Source organism: Lactuca virosa, chromosome 8 (assembly GCF_052849685.1).
Source record: "Lactuca virosa cultivar CGN04683 chromosome 8, Lactuca_virosa_CGN04683_v6, whole genome shotgun sequence".
Classification (NCBI taxonomy): Eukaryota; Viridiplantae; Streptophyta; class Magnoliopsida; order Asterales; family Asteraceae; genus Lactuca; species Lactuca virosa.
The window spans coordinates 1,946,850-1,953,908 of record NC_136433.1 but is presented as its reverse complement, the minus strand read 5'-3'; the positions used below and the strand labels follow the sequence as shown (position 1 = coordinate 1,953,908).

General features: G+C 40.6%; 1 pseudogene; it reads left to right on the top strand.

Annotated features, from left to right (window-relative positions):
• The first annotated feature begins 5,376 nt into the window (after window positions 1-5,376).
• Window positions 5,377-6,296, top strand: LOC145129317 (putative protein S-acyltransferase 17; annotated as a pseudogene).
• Window positions 6,297-7,059: the final 763 nt, after the last annotated feature.

Sequence of the window (7,059 nt, the reverse complement as noted above, 5' to 3'; positions counted from 1 at the left end):
GAAGTGGATTAGGGTTTACAAGTTGAAACTCTTTGAATTCTACACTATAATTGTAAGCCCTAAAACCCAAAAATTGGCACGTGTGCATTCCAAGAAGATGCTAGCTGGTTTTGGTGGTTAATAGCCTCTCTCTCATTTTTCCTCCTCTTGCTCTTCGTGTTTTGTGAACGATTTGAGGCATCACACTTGAGGTGCTAAGCTCTTGAAAGGCCAAATTCTACATGCTACAACTAAGAGGTATTCTTCTAACTAGTTTTTTATGTTTCAAGTATCAAGTTGTATGCTATTTATAGGTTTCATACTTTGGATAATTTTTTGTTGCATGTATAACTGGAGAAAACTTAGATCCAAAGCATTAGGGTTGTATGTGTACCATAGGAATGTTAGAGTATATAAAACCCAACAATATGCATGAGGATGACAGTGATTACTCCGCTGCTGGAGCGGATTCGGGAGGCTCAGGTCGAGGGTATGAAGGAGGAACGTCGAAAGTGTGAGCGGATTATAGGGCAGGTGGACTCCTTCGACTACGACAGCCGTGGGTTGTTGATCCTGCATCGGAGGGTATGGGTTCCTTATTGGGGCGGTGTACTCCAAGTTCTGATGGAGGAGGCTCACAAATCGAGATTCTCCATTCATCCTGGGGCGACGGAGATGTATCGGGATCTTCACCTTGATTATTGGTGGCCCTGCATGAAGCGGGACATAGCTTCGTATGTGGAGAGATGTGTGACTTGTAGGAGATTCAAGGCCAAGTACCAGCGACCTCACGGCAAGATGCAGCCGTTGGAGATTCCCGTGTGGAAATGGGAAGACATCACTATGGATTTCATCACAAAGCTTCTCAGGACCGCACGTGGAGTGGATTCGATTTCGTTCATTTTCGATCGGTTAACCAAGAGTGCTCATTTCATCCCGATCCAGGAGAGTATATCTGCTGAGAAGCTAGCACAGATCTACGTACATGAGGTGGTGGCATGCCATGGAGTGCCAGTTTCGGTTGTGTCAGACCGAGATGTTCGCTTCACTTCCAGATTTTGGAAGAGTTTTCATGACGAGATGGGTACTCGTCTTCACTTCAGTACACCTTTTCATCCTCAGACTGATGGGCAGAGCGAGAGGAAGATTCAGACTCTACCTTTTCATCCTCAGACTGATGGGCAGAGCGAGAGGAAGATTCAGACTCTAGAGGATATGCTGCGTGCGTGTGTATTAGATTTCGGTCGGAGTTGGGATACGTATCTTCCGTTAGCGGAATTTTCATATAACAACAATTATCACGCTAGCATAGACCAACCTCCCTTCGAGATGCTCTACGGGAGGAAGTGTAGGAACCCGATTTGTTGGGCTGAGGTCGTTCAGAGAGTCGTGGAGAGTACCGAGGTGGTGCTCAAGACTACCGAGATGATCCAGCAGGTCCGGAGCAGGCTCCAGACTGGTCTGAATCTGCAGAAAATCTATGACGACAAGCGTCGATCAGATCTAGAGTTTCAGGTAGGGGACATGGTTCTTCTGAAGGTGTCACCTTGGAAAGGTGTTGTCCGGTTAAGGAAGTGGGGCAAGCTGGGCCCCAGGTACATCAGTTTGTTTAGGGTTGTGGCCCGGGTGAGCCGGGTTGCTTATCGCTTGGATCTTCCAGCAGAGCTCAGTCAGATTCACAACACCTTTCATGTCTCCCAATTGCGGGAAATGTTTGGTGGATGATTCTGCGGTCGTGCCTTTGGAGGATATTCAGGTGGATGACCGCCTGAATTATATTGAGAGACCGATAGCGATTCTCGATCGGAAGGAGAAGACCTTGAGGAATAAGGATGTGGGGTTGGTTAAGGTACAGTGGCAGCACCGAAAGGGATCAGAATGGACATGGGAGCCCGAGGAGGAAATGAGTGAGCATTACTCCGAATTGTTCGAGGCGACGGACTTCGAGGATGAAGTCTGATTCAAGTGGGGGAGAATTGTAACGCTCAGTCCATGTATTATTTATATTTTAGTCCCTTATATGTTGAATGATTGCTTTTGGACCTTGTAATTAACAAGTTTGAAGGAAGGGGGGACTGTTTCTACCCATTCGGGATTTTGGAGGCGGAGCCCGAATACAAGGTGTTCCCCTGAGGAACGCGTTGCATTCACGTACAGAATGCAAACCCTAACTTTTAGGGTGTGGGACCTATATAAAGAACATTATGTCCCATACCTCAGCCTCCTTACCAGCCACCTTAACTCAGAAACCCTAAAAACCCTAATGTTCTTCATATTTGTGTGATCTTGATCTTGTGAAGTCCATTTAAGTAGCTTGGAGCCTTGGAAGAAGGAAGAGGAAGTTAGTGAAGGAGAAGTTGTGTAGCTTGAGCTTAAGGATCTGAGTTATCATCATTATTTAGCACTCACTTGAGGTAAAAAGTTCAAAACTTGCTTCATGAACACTTAGATATTTTGTTGTGGGTTTTTGGACCTTTTTGGTCCCAATAATGAAGCTTTATTGTTCCAAATCCGTTCCTAGGCTCAGGATTGCCACCCTTGGTGCTATTTGAGTCCCTAAGACAGAAAAGTGACCAACTTGAGGGTCTTAATGAGTCCATGCATGAGATTAAGCCCCTTTTATGGAAGTTGATTGCTATTTCTTGAGATTAGGACTTTTGGGGGCATGCAAAGTCACCAAGTCTCTGACTTTATGATTCTAGAGGTCCTAGATGGCTTGGATCTACGTTTGGATAGCATGGCTTTAAGCATTAAGTGCTTAATAAGCCTTTTTGGAACCAGCATGGGAACACGCCGCGTAGGGTTGAGGAACGCCCTGCGTTCTGATTTCGGTCCGCGGTCTGAGTCGGTGGCGAGCGCCCAGCGCTCCACTAGGGAACGTCGTGCGTTCGGGGCATCAGTGAGAGTTTGGACCTTTTTGCCTTGGACTTGGTTTTGGGGTTGGGCTTCCTGTGATTGGGCCATTTTCTTGGACTTTGTTGCTATGGGCCTTAGTGGATCATCATTTGGGCTTTAATAGACTATGTCTTATTTTGGGCCTAGGGTTAGGCCCATTAGAGGGGTTGGGCCTAATTTAGAAAATTGGGCCAATGGTGGGCCATTAGCTGGCTTGGGAAGTCTACCTAGTATTGGGCCTTTCATGTTATGGTTTTGGGCCTTAGGAATGGACCAATTTAGATCAGGGGTAAAATGATCATTTTACCCTAAGAAGGATTATTGGTTTTTGACTAAGTGTTATTTTGGTAATGATAGCTCGGGGAGTCTTCGGGGCAGCCGTTAGAGATTCCTTACCGTGAGATTCTGCATTCACTGCTAGAAAAACAGCCTTTTACGATGTGCAATCAATGACACGTGCTGATCGAGGACACGGATTTGTGCGTGTCCTAAAAATTGATGTCAGTTTTCCAAAATATGAAGAATAGAGGGCACGCATTTTTACGTGCCCTAAAATTAGTGTCTAATAGAAAAAAAAACACGGAGGGCACCTTAAATAAAATGTGCGTCGTCTAACTATGTCGCTTTATAAATTTTAATGAAACGCGCATTTCATTCGAGGGGGAAATGAAATCCCAAAGATTAAAAAGCCCGCTTTGTTTCCACCGGCTGAAAACCCTAGCTCATCCCCGCCGAAAACCCCCTTTCTTTCTTTCTTCTCTCTCGATTCTCAAACCTCCACCATTTCACTTCTCCATATCTGCTCTCCAACTTTGCATCTCCAGCGCGATCCTACGACAACTTTGCATCTTCGTCGCTTGTTCCCATACCTTCTCCACATCTGCTCAAGTTTCTATGTACGTCCGGTTCTTATTCGACGACCGGAGATTGAGACACTGTTGGTGGACCGAGCAAGGCCATCCACCGCTGGGTAGACCCTCACACCACCCACCTCTGACCACAACTCCTTCTCCCATTCTTCCTGCCCTCTATGATGAACCTCCCCCAACCCCAAGGGAAAGGAGAAGTAAAGAATATTCAAGAACTTGCTGAACTTGATATTGATGGAAAACACTACTTTTGTGAAACAAGGGATATAACACGACCTTTTCCGAGTCATGCTTCTGTTCAAGACCCCGATGAGGAATTTGTTTGGAATGGATGGTTCTCGAGTCCTTTCAGACGAATTGGTCTGGAGCAACACTGTGTCATTTTACTGCAGGTATTAATTTCTTTATTATCGCATCCCCTACTACAACGTTGTACTTGAAGAAATCTACCCATATAGCATTATCATTAGATGCAAAACACTGGTAGATTCAAATTGTAGAAAAGTTGAGAATGCAACCGGAATTAGGGCTCTAGATGTTATGCTATAACTGGAATTAGGTCTCAAATCAAATGATTACTGATAGTGGAATGTCTAATGAATTTAAAAGCTTTCTACCAATTAGTTTTTTCCCAAGGAAACAAAATAAAACCTTACTAACTCCTTTAGAAACTGATCAGCTATTTATATCATCATAACCTACTTAATTGGGCTAAATGACTAGAATACCCCTGCCGGCCTAAAGTCATGATTCTAATTACACAGTATTATTGTCTTCTTCTTCTTCTTCTTCTTCTTCTTCTTCTTGTGTAGGTAAACCTCATAATACCCCCCAGTGTGAAAATTCACCTTGTCCTCAAGGTGAGCATTGGGAAATTGGTTCAAAAGAGAATCCCAGTTCTCTTAAGAAGCTTCAAAAGCTGATAAATTCTTCCATTTCACCAAAACATGTAATTGCTCAGGAGTTCCTAGATTAAGGTGGTGAACACCTAAAATATCTTCCAAAACAGCCCTTAATTCTAATTCATCTGTTAACTGAGATGGAAAAGTAGGTGAAGAAGCCCTTCTTAGTTGAGACACCGGGTGAATCACAACATTGGAAGGGAGTTCCATCCGATATGCTTGCTACACTTCCAATCTATTCCAAAATCACATAACAACTAAGGATCGTTGTCGAAGCTTTAAGAATACTTTTTCTCCCACCATAAACTCTACCTCTTTCCTCCCTAAATTTGTGTTTTGTTTCATTCGACACAAGTCACGTATCCAGTACTCTAGATCTCGCTCTAATAAATCTTTGGTTAATCGTTGTTGAATGAATTTTATAACAGACTAAAGGAGAGAATGGTATGCAGTGTTGTAAGAGTATTATTGTTTCGGCTTATCATTATTTTAAGCAGTCAATACTCAGCTGACAATTTGTGTAAATTTAATGAACTCATGGTTAGCATATTAGATCTAAAGAGTATTACATACATATATACATGTGAAATTGTTACAGGGTTTTGCAGAATGTCGAAGTTTCGGAAGCTTAGGTCAGCAAGAAGGAATTGTTGCTCTTATAACTCACAATTATATATACCTCACTCGTATCAACAGATTAATTTAATCAATAATATTAAATTAATCATTTTTTCTCATTGTTTCAGAATAATTGCATAGGGGAGAAAAACACACTGTAGTTCGTAATGTTTCTTTTCTGGTGAGTTAAATCTTAAATTCTCATTTTTAGTTTACTTACAGCCATTAAAGTATAAGAATGAAGCCTTTTTTTTAAACCTAAAATAGCAAAATTCTTTCTTTCAATTTGTAGGCATTTCTTTCTTTGTGTATATGGAACAGTTGCAATTGGCTTAGTTCTTGCTGGAAGATTGAAGGAACTAGAAGTTGTATATATTTTAACAGGTGCCTTTTATCTCCATATAATATATCTATATTTATTCATTTCATGCTCATATTTCAATCTTATGTTTTCAATCCATATCTGTGTTCTAATTGCAGCATATTATGGCATTGAAAATTCATTTAGGAGTCTAACTCCAGATGTTGTTCAGGTTACTTCTGGAATCTTTTATTTGTTTGTGGTGATTTACACATTATAAGATAAAATATTTTTTTAATATTGATGTGTTGTATTTGTTAACGTGTGACAAGTTTTTGTTTGTTTCAACAGTGGTTGGTGAACTCTTACAACACTCAGATACTTGTAATGGTATTCTTGGCAATAGTTTCTCTTCTTCTATGTGGTTTCTTTGGTATCATTCAAGCCTTTAATTTGTCTTAGCAATACTACCACCAATGAGGTAAAAAAAGAAATACTCACGTATATAGCTTATGAAATTAAGTTCTTTCCCCATTAAGTGAAAAACAAGAGTTGATGTCTTAATGGCTGCAGACATTCAAATGGCAAGACTATTTAAGTTGGCAAAGGAAAGTGGAAGAAGAAAAGGCAAGTGCAGAAGCCCTAAAAGCTAGTTTAGATGAGCTTTCTAGCCAAGAGATAAAGCCTCCACAATGCAAATGGAAATCCTTCTTTAGAAAATCACATCTTTAGGACATAAAAGACCAACAATGCACCAAGTTTCAAATTTGTTAATGAAGGAAGGATCTCTGGTTGCCTGATATAGTGAACTTCCATTGTTAAATTTTCCCAAGTTCCAAACTGCAATGATGAGTGAAGATGATTTTACCTTTTTTTTTCAGAAACTGTGCCAATTAGGACTGTCAACAGACAATGTTCTTCAGGTCTTCACGCAGTAGTTGTTGTAGTTGCAGCTATTAAAGTTGGATTCTATGATATTGGTGAGTATATTTTTTTCAATTACCTTTTTATTATTCTTCAAAAATTAATTTAATCACCGTTTTACTACTTAACCAAGGGCAGAATTAGATTTTGAGGTAAATTGGGTGGGGGAAGAGATGTAATATCCCTACAACCTTTTTCCCTTGGTTTATTGTTAGAAGAAGAAGAAGAAGTTGGTTCCATAGAAGAGAAGAGAAGAGAAGAAAGAATGGTTATGTCAAAGCTTTCATAGACTAGTGCTAATATTTTTCCAAAAACCCATCTATAGTGTTTTAATTTGTTTTTCTTTTTGATGAAATTTACCCCTTGATAGATTTTTTTTTTGTAATTTTGATTTGTTTTAGAAACGTTTTAAGGTGGTGTGGTGTGTGTATACATAATAGACATGTTTGTATATTTGGGTTGAATACTCATATTTTTATTCCTAAGTAGTGGAACCGAATTCCTTGGTTGACCCACCCACGACATGGCATCAACCTCACCATACTTCCTTTTTTTTATGTTCTGATTATGA